Raw genomic sequence first — 16,241 nt, 5'->3', positions numbered from 1 at the left:
TGCAGACAACATTGAACCCTCAAAATCCAACAAAATTTCAAATTTTACATTAAATCTCATATCTCAAGTTTTACATTTTTAATTTTTTTAATGTAAATGATTGAAAGTGACTGGGTTTTTATGATTTCAACCATTGGCAAACAAAACTCAAGAATTTTCAACCATGTTCTACGATAGATATAAGTGATATGACATAATATGTAATAAGTTGGTACTTATACTAAATCCCTCATATGTTGTTACGCAAGCGGTGATTAAGAGCAAGCCTCACTCACAACCCGATAACGAGATGTTAAGGAGTGCCGGTTGGGGTAATTGACTTTGTCGAATACACAACACAACTTGAAAAATTCAAATATTCGACAGTACACCACAAGCCACATACGAAAAACAAGACAACACATAATAAGCAATGCCTCTTGTAGCTCAAGACAATTAAAACCCAAATTCAGGTAGAGCATCACACAACCACACCACAATGAAAATACTAGTAATTCGAAAACAAACCAACTGAAATATATTCTCGTACCTTAACAACCTTGAGCCGACACTCGGCGCTTTGATATCCAAAAGCTCCAACTTTCAATTTGGCATGACAAGAGCTCACTCCAGCATGCGACCCTCCACTCTTTTCTCTCACAAAGTACAATTGCATAAGAGGGGGAAGGCTCCTTAACTCTTCAATCTCCTCTCCTTATATAGTTTTCTCATCCACACTCACGACGAGTATGATTTTTTTCTTTCCAAAAGCATAGGCTTTTTAGCTTTAGCTTTTCTAAAAGGCTAAACTCTTTAAGGCCAAATGCCTTTAAGGCTTAAATGTTTATCATAATCCGTTGACTTGTCGCCTCCCTGCATTCAGTATCCCATCTATCAAATCACCATTAAAGCTCGTAACCTATTGAATCACACTGCCTGCCATTTGCATTATTAATGCTAAATTGCGTGTAGTAATCACTTCAAGCCGCCATATTATACCTATAGGATATACTCCAGTTTATGTCGACACCTTAGCCGTCTTCATTGTCAAAGCTGTTGTCAAAATGCCATTATTGCCCATCATTTGCAATCTCGTCATTCTACGTGTCAAATGTCTCCTTTCTTCATGTCGCTACTTGCACAATATGCCAATCATTATTCATTGTCATCCTCACTACGATAATGTCATCTTTTTGCCTGCGTAGCTGTCGAGTCTTTTGTCCATCTTCATTGCTATAACTTCATCATTGCTCTTTATCAATAGTGATATATTCCATGTATGTCTTTTAGCCTAGAGAATCTTACTACTATCTTATTTTAGCTATAGGTTTGGAAAGCCCTCAACCTCCAGAGGGCTTCTCGAACCTACCCCCTTTTCCAAACCTCCATTTTTCAAAGAGAGAACCTAGGCCCTACACATGAGAGAGAGAGAGAGGGGGGGAGAGGGAAATAATTTAATTAAAAAGGGGATGGGGAAAAGAAAGAGAGATTATAAGTGAGAGAGAGGGGAATGGGTTTTAATTTAAAAAAGGAGGTGAGAGGGGGAGAAGGCTTTAATGAAAAAAGGGAAGGGGAAGAGAAAATGAGATATTGCACGTGAGAAAGAGAGGAGGGGAGGGGGTTTTGATTGAAAAAGGGAGGTTTGAAAAAGGGGGTAGGTTCGGGAAGCCCTCTGGAGATTCAGAGCTTTGTATATTTCTCTCTCTCTCTCTCTCTCTCTCTCTCTCTCTCTCTCTCTCTCTCTCTCCTTATTTTAATTAAATAAAACGTTTACATTAAAAAGTTTAATCTAACAAAGAGAGAGAGAGAGAGAGAGAGAACCTAAGCCCTACGCATGAGAGAGAGGGGGAGAGGGAGAAGAAAAATGTTTAATTAAAAAAGACTATTCTCTTTCCTCTTTCTCCCCCTTCTCTCTCCGTCTTCTTCTTTTTATCCTTCTTCTTCTTCTTCTTCTTCTTATTCTTCTTCTTCTCTCTCTCTCTTTCTCTTTTATTCTATCTCCTTCTCAAAATGTGTGAAAAACTATATTAAAAAAACTTTAAATTAAAAAAATCTTTTAAAATATTTAATTAAAAAAAGTTTAAATTAAAAAGTTTAATCTAACTATGTGTGTGTGTGTGTGTGATAGAAACTTTTGATTTAAAAATAAGTTTGATTTAATTAAGAGAGAGGGAGAGAGAAACTTTTGATTTAAAAAGAAGTTTGATTTAATTGAGAGAGAGAGAGAGAGAGAGAGAGAGAGAGAGAGAGAGAGAGAGAGAGAGAGAGAGAGAGAGAGAGAGAGAGAGAGAGAGAGAGAGAACCTAGGCCCTACACATGAGAGAGAGAGAGAGAGAGAGAGAGAGAGAGAGGGAGAGGGAAATAATTTAATTAAAAAGGGGATGGGAAAAAGAAAGAGAGATTATAAGTGAGAGAGAGGGGAATGGGTTTTAATTTTAAAAAGGGAAGGGGAAGAGAAAATGAGATATTGCACGTGAGAAAGAGAGGAGGGGAAGGGGTTTTGATCTCTCTCTCTCTCTCTCTCTCTCTCTCTCTCTCTCTCTCAATTAAATCAAACTTGTTTTTAAATCAAAAGTTTCTATCACACACACACACAGTTAGATTAAAATTTTTAATTAAAAATTTTAAAAGTTTTTTTAATTTAAAGTTTTTTGAACATAGTTTTTCACACATTTTGAGAAGGAGATAGAATAAAAGAGAAAGAGAGAGAGAGAGAGAGAAGAAGAATAAGAAGAAGAAGAATGATAAAAAGAAGAAGACGGAGAGAGAAGGGGGAGAAAGAGGAAAGAGAAGAGTCTTTTTTAATTAAACATTTTTCTTCTCCCCCTCCCCCCTCTCTCTCATGCGTAGGGCTTAGGTTTTCTCTCTCTCTCTCTCTCTCTCTCTCTCTCTCTCTCTCTGTTAGATTAAACTTTTTAATGTAAACGTTTTATTTAATTAAAATAAGGAGAGAGAGAGAGAGAGAAATACAAAGAGCAAAAAAGAAAGAAGAGGAGAGGGAGGGAGAGAGAAAAAAGGAAAAGAGAGGAGAGAGGGGGGACAGAGACAGAGAGAAGAAAATGAGAGACAGAAAATAAGAAGAAGAGAGAGAATTATAGAGAGAGAAAAGATAAAATTTAAAAGAAAGAGAAAAGAAAAAAATTAAGAGAGAAGATGAAAAAGAAAAAAAGAGGAGAGAAGGAAAAGAGAGGAGAGGGGAGAGAGAATAAGAATAAGAAGAAAAAAGAGGAAAAAAGGAAGAGAGATGGGAAATAAGAGAAAATAGAAAATTCTTTTTTAAATTTAAATATTCTTTGAGAGAGAGAGGAAGGGAGAGAGAAGGAGATAGGGGGAAGAGAGAGAGAGAAGATAAAATTTAAAAGAGAGAGAAGGAGAGAAGAAAAAGATAAAATTGAAAGGGAGAGAGGAAGAGAAGAAAAAAAAGAAAATTAGGAGAAAGGGGAGAAGAAGAAAAGGGGGCGGAGAGAGAGAGAGAGAGAGGAGAAGAAGAGAGAGAATATAAACATAAAGAGAGAATTATATATAAGAAAAAGATAAAATTTAAAATTTACATACTTTAAGAGAGACTTGGGGGGGGGGAAAGAAAGTGAAAGAAGAAGAAGAAGAAGAGAGAGAATATGTAGAGAGAATTATACAGAGAGAAAAGATAAAATTTAAAAAGAGAGAGGGAATAAAAAATAGAGGAGAAAGAGAGAAGGAAAAGAGAGGAGAGAGAGAGAGAGAGAAAAGAAAAAAATTAAAAAGAGAATGAAGAGAAAGAGAGAGAGGAAGAAGAAAAAAAAGGAAAAAAGAGGAGAGGGAGAGAGAAGGAAAAGAGAGGAGAGAGGGGGGAGAATAAAAGGAGAGAGAGAGAGAGTGGGAAGAAAAGTGTGGGGAGAGAGAGAGAGAGAGAGACAGGGAATTTGGGGGAGAGAGAGAGAGAGGAAAAATAGGAGAGAGAAAAATGAGAAATGGATTGTTGCGCTTGCCGCTTCGCTCGCACAAAATGCTAGTATACATTATTTAACCTTGTCATCAACAGATTGTATGTCCTGCCATCTTCATGTGTACTAAAAGTCCTTAAATTTCTTGCATCATCACAATCTTCCACTAGACCAAAACTACGCAAGTAAGCCCCATTACTACATCTCCATTAACTAAAAATGTAGCTTCACTCCTCAGTATTGTATATTTTTTCCTTACAAAGTTTCTCTTGTTCATCATAGCTTGAGACATCAATTATGGAACCCTAATTCTGAAAAGTTAGCATCTTTCTTGAAGCTATTTATGACTTCCATCATTAGAAATTTTTCTCTTGTGCATGAAGATCACAAAATCCTTCATAAATAGTAACCAATGTAACCATCTCCAATCTTGAATCAAAGAAGTCTTCTCTCTTGAGTCTTCAAAGACTGACATTTCCCATATGTACCTGGTTTTTCATGCAATGTGTCCTAAGGAATATGCTTTAAGAAATGTACGTCATGCCCAATCTTCCACATGATTTGAAGAAGACATGCAATGTTGGATCCATGATATGCAACCAATCAATCAATGCTACACTCAAAAATAATGTATGCATTGAAGAAATTGTGCCTAGTCTATCTACATGTGATCGTGCGTCATGCAAAATGCAAACATAGTTCCTTGTTAATTTAAAATTCCTTATCCTCACCTCTCAACTCTCATTAATAAAATATCAATCTCTGCTCCACCCATCTAAAATATCACAATCACTCAAGAAATGATGGTCCTCAAGATGTTGACCAGATATGAACAACCCATCTCACAATTGGCGGCGTCCTTCACGACCCTCCTCTCTCCCAACCACCTTACCCACTCAATTAGAGGTTCCTAACTAAGTAATGAACATTCCAAATATCGTGCGTGTAAGAAATTTGCGTACTCAATAACATGTGCTCTCTCATGTGCACGTGCATCTAAAAGTTTACTGCATATAGCTGCAGCGGACCTCATGCCGTGCAAGTGCTCAACGATGGTGCAAAATGTGCATAATCCCAACCCATGGCATGGAAATACTTGATAAGAACAGGAGACAACCCCTGAGTGTAGTGCATCAAGAAGTGCAACGTGAAGTGCTTATGAACCCATAGTCTCCGTGTGATGTGCAAGAGTCTTAGTAGGAAAACATACCATGTTCCACAATGTTCGACAACTACTAGCAAACTCCACCTTTAACCTGTCCAAAAAAATACCAAGCTTGACCAAGGCTATTAAGTTTCACACTCAAAAAATAAAAAAAAAAGACAAAAACAAATCCTAAGCTAGACAAACACAAGAAATCCAACTACAAAACAACAAAATAAACAGTCACGCAAACAACTAAGCTAGCAAAAATCAAACCTAACTATAGTTAGACTAGGGCTTTTCAGTTTTCACAAAAATGCTTGACAATGTGATGCGTCATATTTTAAAAAATAGAGCCATTGATACCATCACACAACTGTGGATGCTCACATTTCTACTTTCTTACTCCATTCCTTGCATCTTGTCATGAACCGGCGCCCATTCCCCCTCATCCTCTTAGTCGATACGAATAGCAATTATGGCGAAAGAGAAAGAGGAGAGAGAAAGACAAGATTTTGATCTTTTCATTCAGTGCATCATTTCTCTTGCTTATTGCAGCAAAATAGAGTGAAAATTTACAAGAAGCCATGGCCTAGGTTGTTCCTTATGATTTCACTAGGCGGAACTTGCCATTTTTTGATGCATGAAGGGGTGCACTGAAAAATGCGTCCCCCCATTATGTTTAGTTTTTTTCTTCATTTTTGGGATTCTTAATCCTCATTAACACTAATTAACAAATGAAATTATTTATTTTTTAGTTTTTTTCTTCATTTTTAGGCTTTTTAATCCTCATTAACACTAACTTACAAATTAACCATTTCATTTTCCTTGTGTTTGCACTACCGACAAAGTGATTTGCTTAAAATTGAATACCCAAATAGAATTGGAATTGATATTTGAAAATACATGCATATTTTTAGCATTGAAAACGGTAATATTCCTGTCACAACGCTTTATATCAAGAAAAAAATTCGGGCTTGAGGCATTTTAAAAATTACTCGCCGAGCTAACACATAAGTGACCGCATGTAATTTTCTTAATATCAAGTCTTGCATTAAGTCAATTCGCAATCCGACATGAGAAGACACCTCAATGTTCCCAGCCAACAAAAAGCAAAGACACCTCATAAATAATATTATGATGGCTTGATTATAATTTTTTCCATATTATATTTGATTTAGCATTCCCGATTCCATTTAATGTGTCAAAGATCTCATTGATTTCGTAACTGCAAGACAATTTGCAAAAGCCTTAATTAGTAGATGAAGAACGTGCAAGAACAAGCATGATATTGAGTAAGTTAAGTATCAAAGAGTATGACATGACTTTATAAACTAGATAAGTCATGAGGCAACTTGGCCAAAAACCACTAGATGGAGTCATTTTGAAGAAAAAAATGTTTTTGAAAAAACAGGCCAAAATTCATGACGTTTTTAAAGCCTAAGCAAAATGTTGGAAAAATTTTTCTAGATAACCACCAACTCTCCTTGAACTACCATGTCAATTTCGCATGTCATGCCATGGCTCTCGATGTCGTAGATATTCAAAAAGTCCATTTGAAGCAAGGGAAGCAAAGAACGTGGCCGATGGAGAAAATGACGCGGTAGGAATTGGTGAAACCCACGTTCTATAGCGAACTTTAAAGAGATAACATCTTGTCAGTTTGTAAAAAAATAATATTTTATAAGCTTATCACTTTATTTAGCTTTTAGCGATTATAAATGCATTCTAATGAAAATGCATACGAACTACTGCTTCGAAAAATACACTAAGTAATATAATAATTAGCTATTCAGTGAAAAGACTCTTTCACTTGGAAAAGGTATAGATGCCTGTCATTAAGAAAATATCATAATTATGATTTATTTCGTGATATTTATTGTTATTTCATTAATGATGGATGTGATCATAATAACAGAAAAAAGGTAGACGGTGTTAGGGAAGGGAAAATTTTATAGTTTTTCCTTGAAAGTGACTATCTCTATTTTATTTTGCTAATGATAAAGATATGCATATGAGTTTTATAATAATTTATATGAAATCATTTAGATAATATCATGAAATAATCAATGTACTAAATCAACCAAAAAATTGTATAGGAAAATATATACTAGATACACATACATTAGGTGCATAGTAATATAATTCGATGTATGAAATATAAATAAAAAATTACACTTGTGATTTTTGTGTTTCCTAGAATAATTTTTTTAAGAAAAACAATCAGCATTGCACTTAGGACATAGCTAAATGAAAATTCATCTTTTTAGATAACATTGAAAGTTTGAACATTGTCGACTAAACCATAGAATATGAATAGAATAAAATAAAAATTATTTTCTTGTTAAGAACATATGCAATGTTAATATTAATGATTATATTAGCGAGAGCGTCAATATCATGAGTTGACCCATGTATGAGTCAACGAGAGAACCTAACCTAAAATATTGAGGTGTTGAAGCGAAAACAACTATGAAATACTCGACAACACTGAAACTATCAATATCAAAAAATTAAATAAATATCAGAAGTCTGTAGGACTTATTGGACATTGATACGAATTTTTCGATACAAATTTTAGAGTCTAAACAGACTTCAAAAAGCATTTGAGATCCTGCTAAGTACGGGTTAGGGTAGGGCAATGCATGAATTACTTGCCATAGGTATAAATACCCATATTATCTTTTAAGGAGAAAATACCAAATTTTTCATAAGGATAAAATAGACTTTAGATGCGGGAAAGAACTTGTAGATATCGAAAAAGAGTTGCAAGTAGGAAGCGAAACCCTAAGAATAAGGTAGGACCTTAAAAGAAAAACCCTAGATTTGGGTGGGGTTGCTTCCTATGCTAAAAACACTTGTTGTTGTTTCTTTTTTATTTGTGCACGCATTGATGGTTGCATAGGAAAGATTGATTATGCTTGCAATAGTTAGATTTGATTGTAAATATATAATCAGGATAATAGGAGGAGAGATTGCGCTATACCTGCCGCACGGCTAGACGTGGAACCCTACTCCAAGGGGGATTGTTTTGTATTGCCACGAGGAGCTTTGGACTGGCCTTGACCACCGCCAAGAGGTCACTTGGTGAGGAATCCATTAGGCAGGAGGAGGGGGGAGTGTCCGGGGGGCTCTAGCCATAAATCTCTTGATCACTCCTAGGAACTACTTGACCATCACACGAATCATGATGGAATCTTGGAGTCCTCAGTACTAGTGAAGGAACGAAAATCTTGAAGAGTTTCTTTTCTTCTACGCAGACAGAAGGGATTTTCTACGGTGAACGGAGGTTTATCTTCTGTGTAGGTAGAAGGGAAAAATCATTGCAAATAACTTTGCGAAATAATAAATAAATATGTTTTGCCAAAAGATTGTTTTCTCTGTCTTTGTGTTGTGTTGTAAAATTATGCAAAGGAACATGTGATAATGGGTTAATTAACAAATGTACTTTTATATGCCATAACCTAATGTGATAGGTAATTAGAAAACTAGAACCATTTGTGGGAAGTGGGTGGGTGAGATTCCTCATCTCACAGATCTGTCCTACAGATGGGTGGTCCCAGTAAGCTGGGAGATTCTCTCAAGAGATTGAATGAAATGTTAATTAGGAAAAATTAGGTAGAGCTGAGAGTGTACCTAAGGTTAGGTCTTAAAACCTTGATTATAAATTATCTTAGGGAAAAGCTACAACAACTATGCTTGAACTCCATTAAGATTCCCTGAATCCTAACCAGTTACTGGAAAAAAGTGTTGCACTCCATGAATCAAGGGTAACTACGATCGCTTCAGTCAGACAAGAAGCCCTTGTGGGACACCTCCGATGGAGCTAGCTGATGTATCAAGACCTTAGTTGTCAAATTGGGACCCCAAACTTGTAGGTTGATCCTTGTGGGGATGGCCCCAGTACCTTCTGTTTACAGGGTGGGCTTTGGGAAACCTAGACAATAGATCTCGTGCATTCTCACGAGTGCCAAGTGAAGTTGTCTAGGATAGTTTCCCGATGGACCACTAAAATGTGCTGTCAGGGAATTTTTAGGCAAGCACTTGGCACATGGTATCAAAGCATAATTGAAATTAAAAATAACTATGGTTTTGAATACCAACTATTCTAGGTAATAATCAGCCTGCCAATTGTTAAGGGATAAACTTTTGTTCGTGTTTTTCGAGCAATGTACGCATCTGCACTGAGCTCCACTAATGTGTTGAGAATCAAGCTCATGATCAATATCACTGACATGACAGACCTTATTTAGACAGTTGTCATCTTAGCTATCACTCTACATGTGCCTTGTAATAACTAAGTCAGTCAGACTCAACTATAGTTAGTAGTACGATCAGTTAGTGATCTAGTGTGTTTATTAGTTATGTGTGATTAGACTTTAGTAAGCATTATGGAAGAATGAGAAGAAGAGAACAAGAGAGTTCACTACTCTCTATTACATATCCATGTCTTTGTCTCCCTCTCTCCCTTTGAATTTTGAACATGGTATCAGAGCTTGAATGCCTAAAACCTAAAGGCTTCGCAGTTGCCATTTGACATCAAGACATCAGATCTGAAGAAAACGTCATCAAAGGAGATTGTGACTGCAACCCATTTTTTTGCAGAAGCTATATCTTGCTATAGAAATGGATTTTGGAGAAATGGCCCGCCATTCCTGACCATTTTGACGTGATTTATAACTTTTTAGAAGATTTTTTTTTCAAATTCCTCATAGATTTTGAGATATTCAGCACAGGCCTATGCAAATTGTGGCAGTTTACTACAGTAAATAGTAGGTGGTTCCAGGGCACTATTGGCTTTCATCCTAACAATGTATATGCCCTTATTATCATGCATTTGAGCATGATGTTGGAGTGTTAAATGCTCAGTGTTGGAGTTTATTTGCAGTCTGGAAAAAATAAACTGGTAAACATCAGGTGGTTCTAGGGCATTGATGGCTTTCATCCTAACAATGTATATGCCCTTATTATCATGCATTTGAGCATGCTTTTGGAGTGTTAAATGCTCAGTTTTGGAGTTTATTTGTAGGCTGAAAATAGTGCAGTAGTTGATGTCCTGAATTTGGAATCAATATACCTACAAGGTTAAAGTATCTGTTGTTGAGATGACAAGCTCAACATATGCGGACATTGATGATGGACCGTTTGGTTAGATGGGTCTACACATCTACATTTAGCACGTCGGTGGTCATTAGGACTCTCACATGGCCACTGACTCATTACTTATTATATTCAGGTTGTTAGACCTATTTACAGTTGGCATAGTTATAGCGCCAGTCGACTAGTGTAGTCGGTTATGCATTGTTTGACTTAGTAGGCCACTTTCCTCTATGTTGTATCTTATCTATACTTTGTGTACATTGTAAAGTGTGTGGAAGAAGAAGAAAAAACCAGCAAGAAAACGTTTTGGCCTCCATATCTCTTCTTGTCTCTTGAGTGAGCTTCTCCTTGTGCATTCTATGTGTGTTCGACGCAGCATCTTGAGCAAGTCCCCCCACCACGTGATTCTTGACATGGTATCAGAGCCGCGCCACTGAGAGAGGCTGATTTCGAAGGTTGAAGAAAAAGAGAAGAAGCAAGGTTCGAGCAAGCAAGCCACGGGTAAGAAGCTCTCCCATTCTTCCACTCTCTCTCTTGGATAGTGCCTGTGGAGGCACTGGAAGCAGGGCCGAGCAAAAATCTCAGATTGCAGTGAGATTTGGTTTGCGTGAAGAGCACTGTGTACTCTGCAGATAAAGCCCTTTAGGGCTTTGTTCCGCAGTTATTTTGGGCATCTGAGGCCTTTTCAGGCCCCGTTTTAGAGCCGCAAGGTTGCGGACAGCAGTTTCAGGGTACACTGTGACTTCGACTGTATTGACCGAAAGTGGGTGCACAGGTTACAGATTTTAGATCTGTAAGTTCAAAGGTGTTTACTAGCGAGTAAACACAAGGTTTATCTACAAACTGGTTGCAGATTGCATGTATTGTTGAGCAGACAGTGAAAAAGGCTGTCTGGTGTATTGCTGTGCACTACAGATCGAGGGTTGCAGAAGATTTGCTTGCTGTTTGGTATTATTTTTTGTGATAATGGCAGAGAATAGTGGAAGCCCCATCATTGAGAAGCTTGACAAGAACAAGTACCCTTCATGGAAGTTCCGTGTCACGAACTTCCTTATTGGAAAATGCCTCTACGAGTTTGTTTCAGGTGAGGAAAAGGAGCCGGAGGTGAGTGATCCTCCAACTGCAGAAGAGACAAAGGCACGGAAGGAATGGAATGCAAAAGATAAAAAGGTCATGTATTGGTTGTCTACAGTAATTGACAATAATATGCTGGAACACATTAGAAATGCAGAGAACTCATATGCAGCTTGGACCATACTTGAAAGTATGTTTTCTGTAAATACAAAGACACGAAAGATTCAACTCAAGCAAGAGTTGAATACATTGAAGAAAGGGAAGATGTCTATCAATGAGTATGCACTGAAGGTAAGGAGCATTGCAGATGCCTTGGCAGCAATTGATGCAATGCCCGATGATGATGATTTGGTGTCGTCTACCTTGGGTGGACTTAACAATGAAAAGGCTTGGAAGTCTTTTGTAACTTCCGTATATGTTAGAAAGCCATTTCTATATTTCGATGAGTTGGTCTCCCTTATGATCACTGAAGAGATCAACATGCAGAGTGAGACATCTGAAAGAAGTGGTGAATAGGTCCAAGCTTTCTACTCCAGTTCAGGAAGGGGACGTGGCAAGTTCTCTTCAAGAGGCCGTGGTACAGGACGTGGTAGTGACAACCAGCAAAACAGATTGAATCAGCAATTTGGCTATATGCAGGTTTCAGGAGGTCATGATAACTTTAGAGGCAGGGGGAGCTTTAGAGGAAGAAGTGGATGGTAGAATAGAGGTTCTAACAGCTCTGGTATTGTGTGTCACTACTGTGGTAAAACATGTCATATTGTAGCCCAATGTTATGCTAAGAAAGATGATATTCGTAGTGGTAAGTTGCAGCAAGGAAACTATGCATCGTCTTCACGACAAAATGAAGACAAAAATGAACGTCTGTTTGTTATGCAGCATATGCTGAATGTTGTTACAGGAAAGGGAACACATGATTATGTTTGGTATGTTGATTCAGGTGCATCCAATCATATGACCAGTCATGTAGAATGGTTTGGAGAGATGCATAATTTACAAAATGCAGGTTATGTGCAGACGGGTGATGATTCATGCCACCCAATTTCACACATTGAAAAAGCTCCCTTGTCCTTGCATGATGGTAAGACAAAGAGTCTTTCAGATGTATCACATGTGCCATCTATTACAAAGAACTTGGTATCAGTGGGTCAGATGGTAGAGCAAGGGCCGCAAGTCAGATTTAATGCAAAGGGCTGCTTTGTAGAAGACTTTAATGACAAGTGCAGGTTGGTAGCAAAGGGAAGTAGAGTTGGGCGTATGTTTACTCTGGATGCTGGAATTCCTACTATGAATGCTGCTATGTATGCTAAAGGAAAAGGTGTTGTTGCAGATATTGAAATTTGGCACAACTGCATAGGACATGCAAATGCACAAAGGCTAAAATTAATGCAGTCCAAAGGGTTGGTTATATGTTTGCCTACATTTAGAGTTGCAAAATTTCATAAGGTATGTGAAGCATGTCAGTTTGGTAAGCAGGCAAGACAACCCTTTTCACATGACAGAGATGTAAGTAAAAATATCCTTGATGTTGTGCATACAGACATTTGGGGGCCTGCACAAAATGTATCTCTTGGAGGTAGTTCATACTTTGTCACATTCATTGATGATTGTTCTAAAAAGCTGTGGGTATATTTTATGAAGGAAAAGAGTGAAGCGTTTGAGCACTTTAGAACTTTCAAGGCTGCAGTTGAAAGAGAAACATGCTTGAAAGTAAAGTGCTTGAGGTCAAATGGAGGGGGAGAGTACCTCTCGAATGAGTTCAGTGATTTTCTGAGGTCTTGTGGGATAAAGAGACAGTTCACATGCAGGTATACCCCATAGCAAAATGGGGTTGTAGAAAGGAAAAACAGGCATATTGCAGAAGTTACACGCTCCTTGATGGCTGAAAAGAATATGACTAAGCATTTTTGGTCTGAGGCTATTCATATAGCTGTTTATATTATGAACAGAACTCCCACAGCTGCAGTTCATGGTATGACCCCCGAAGAATGTTTTACAGGTAAGAAGCCTGATGTCTCATACTTGAAAGTGTTTGGCTGCATTTCGTATGTTCATGTGCTAGATGAGTTGCGAAAGAAACTGGATCCAAAGGCTAAAAATTGTGTCTTTATTGGATACTCTTTAGAGCAGAAAGGGTATCGTTGTTATAACCCTGTCACATGTAAGTTTAGAGTGAGCAAGGATGTCATCTTTGATGAAATGAGCAGTTTTGGTATGCATCTAGTGGTGATGCATTGGATGATGATGATGATCATGACACTCATGTGCAGGCTGAAAAGCGAGAATCACGGACTCTTAGTGGACCAGAGACATCATCTGGCAGTCCTTGGTTTGGGAGACTAAGGAGTACCTCTACATCTTCAGGTGCATCTAGTAGCACTACAGGTAAAGACAAAGGAAAGAATAAAGTGTCAGAAGGCATTGATACAGTTCTTGATGGAGACTCTAGTGGCTCAGAGAGCTTGGATGATGAGCTTGGCATTCCTTTAGTGAGGACTCCAAGTGTGCAGAGAGCACACGTTAATGCAAAGACTCCATTGAGTGATCCAGTGGTACGCAGGTCTAGCAGGGTGAGATACCCTGTTAAAAGATTTGGTTTTGAAGGTTATACAGCTCACCGTTATGCTTATATGGTGAAACTAGTTGAGGATGTTGAGCCCACATGTTTTGAGGAGGCTGTTGGTCATGCTCATTGGGATGGAGCAATGGATGAGGAGATGGCTGCATTAGAGGCCAATAAGACTTGGGATCTAGTATCACTGCCGAAGGGCAAGAAATCTATTGGATGTAAGTGGGTTTATAAGATTAAGCATAATGCAGATGGTTCTATTAGTAGGTACAAAGCTAGGTTGGTTGCAAAAGGCTATGCCCAGACATATGGCATAGATTATGATGAAACCTTCAGTCCAGTTGCTAGGATGGCAACTGTCAGATGTGTGATTGCTTTGGCAACAGCCAAAGGTTGGAGGTTGCAGCAAATGGATGTGAAGAATGCCTTCTTGCATGGTGATTTGCAGGAAGAAGTGTATATGGATTAGCCACCAGGTTATGAAGATTTAGAGCATCCGATGTATGTGTGCAGGTTGAAGAAGGCGCTCTATGGGCTCAAGCAAGCACCTAGAGCATGGTCTGACAAGATCAGAGAGTATCTTGTCAATATTGGATTTTATATTTTTGATACTGATCACTCACTTTATGTGAGAAAGAGAGATGCAGGTTTGGTCATCATAGTCATCTATGTGGATGACTTGATTATTACAGGTGATAATGATAGTGGGATTGCTGAAGTCAAGGACTTTTTGAAGAAGAAGTTTGAGATGAAGGATTTAGGTGAGCTAAGGTACTTCCTTGGCGTTGAGGTGATCAGATGTGATGATGGTATATGGCTGTCCCAAAGATAGTATGGCTTGGATATGTTGTCCAAGTATGATATGACAGCATGCAAACCACTTTCAGTCCCATTGGAGCAGAATGTAAAGTTGAGTGCTGATGTTGGGGATGAGATAGAAGACCCTACTATGTTCAGGAGGATAGTGGGGAGTTTGATCTACATGACCATTATAAGGTCAGACTTGAGCTACGTTGTTGGTCTTGTGAGCCAGTTTATGCAAGTACCTAGAAAGCCACATTTGGATGCAGTGAGACGCATATTGAGATATGTGAAGTCCACATTACATTATGGACTTTTCTATGAGGCAGGTACAGATGTACAGGTGTTTGGATACACAGATGCAGATTGGGTTGGTAGTATATCTGATCGAAGATCTACCAGTGGATACATGTTCTCTCTTGGTAGTGGAGTAGTTGCTTGGAACAACAAAAAGCAATCTATGTGTCTTTGTCGAGTACAAAGGCTGAGTATAGAGGTGCCGCTATTGCAGCATGTGAGGTAGTATGGCTGCAAAAGTTATTGGCTGATTTAGATGTGCAGGTGGAAGGTGCAGTTGTCATTTATTGTGACAACATGAGCAGCATACAGTTGGCTAGGAACCCTGTGTTCCATGCGAGGACAAAACATATTGAGGTACACTACCACTTTGTGAGAGAGAAGGTACTAGCAGGTGAGATTGACTTGGTGTATGTCAGCACACAAGATCATGTCCGATCAAACCATGGAAGATTTTATGGCTGAAGGTGATCTACCCGAATCAACGATGGAGCAAAAATTGGATTTGATTATGATGCATCTTTAAGAGGAATGAAGAGCACGTCAAACTTTGCAAGCTTAATTGGCCAATCTGCAATGATCTACTACCGACCAAGATGGACCGCAATTTGAAGATCTTATACGACGCACGATCGATGCAACACTTGAAGAGCAATCTATTCGGAAAGAAACAAAGAAAAGTAAAATAAATTTCAAATTTCTTACTTTCAATGGGTCACGTGATGGAAAGTCTGTACTTGCTTTTATCAGTCAATTTGATGATTATTTCCATGAAGAACAGTATGTTGAGAAAGACAAAATTAAGTGTGTCACTAATCATCTAGTGGACAAAGCATCTCTATGGTGGACTATTGTCCGCAAGAGCATTGATTGTCCTACTACTTGGGAGACTTTCCAAAAGAAATTTTTGTAGAATTTCCTTCCACCCCAATTCCATGAAAAAGCAATCAAACAATGGGATCTTCTGCAAGAGGGATCATGAGCCTATTTCACAATATATCGAGCGTTTTTGGAATGCTTTATTGCAACTTCGAATGCTCGAAGATGTACCTGAAGCAACCCATAAACGCAATTTTATGTTTGGTTTACTTGGACATTTTTATACGGAAGTTAACATGTTCAAGCCAACGACTCTCGAAGATGCAATTTCCTTGGCCCATGACACTGAAGACAAAATTCGAGGACGAGAGAAGCGACCACAAAATTTCAAACTAATGGTAACTTTGGTTCAAAACAATTCAATTCAAATTTTCGAAGATTCAATCAAAACCGTTTCCTTCCATCTTCATTCCGTAAATCTTGGACACGAGCCCCTACTTTACCATCAAACACAAATCCAAACCTTAAGCCATCT

The sequence above is a fragment of the Lygodium microphyllum genome, chromosome 11, assembly GCF_053477565.2.
Source record: "Lygodium microphyllum isolate KBCC chromosome 11, Lygodium_microphyllum_v1.1.10, whole genome shotgun sequence".
NCBI lineage: Eukaryota > Viridiplantae > Streptophyta > Polypodiopsida > Schizaeales > Lygodiaceae > Lygodium > Lygodium microphyllum.
This window is presented reverse-complemented; position numbering follows the sequence as displayed.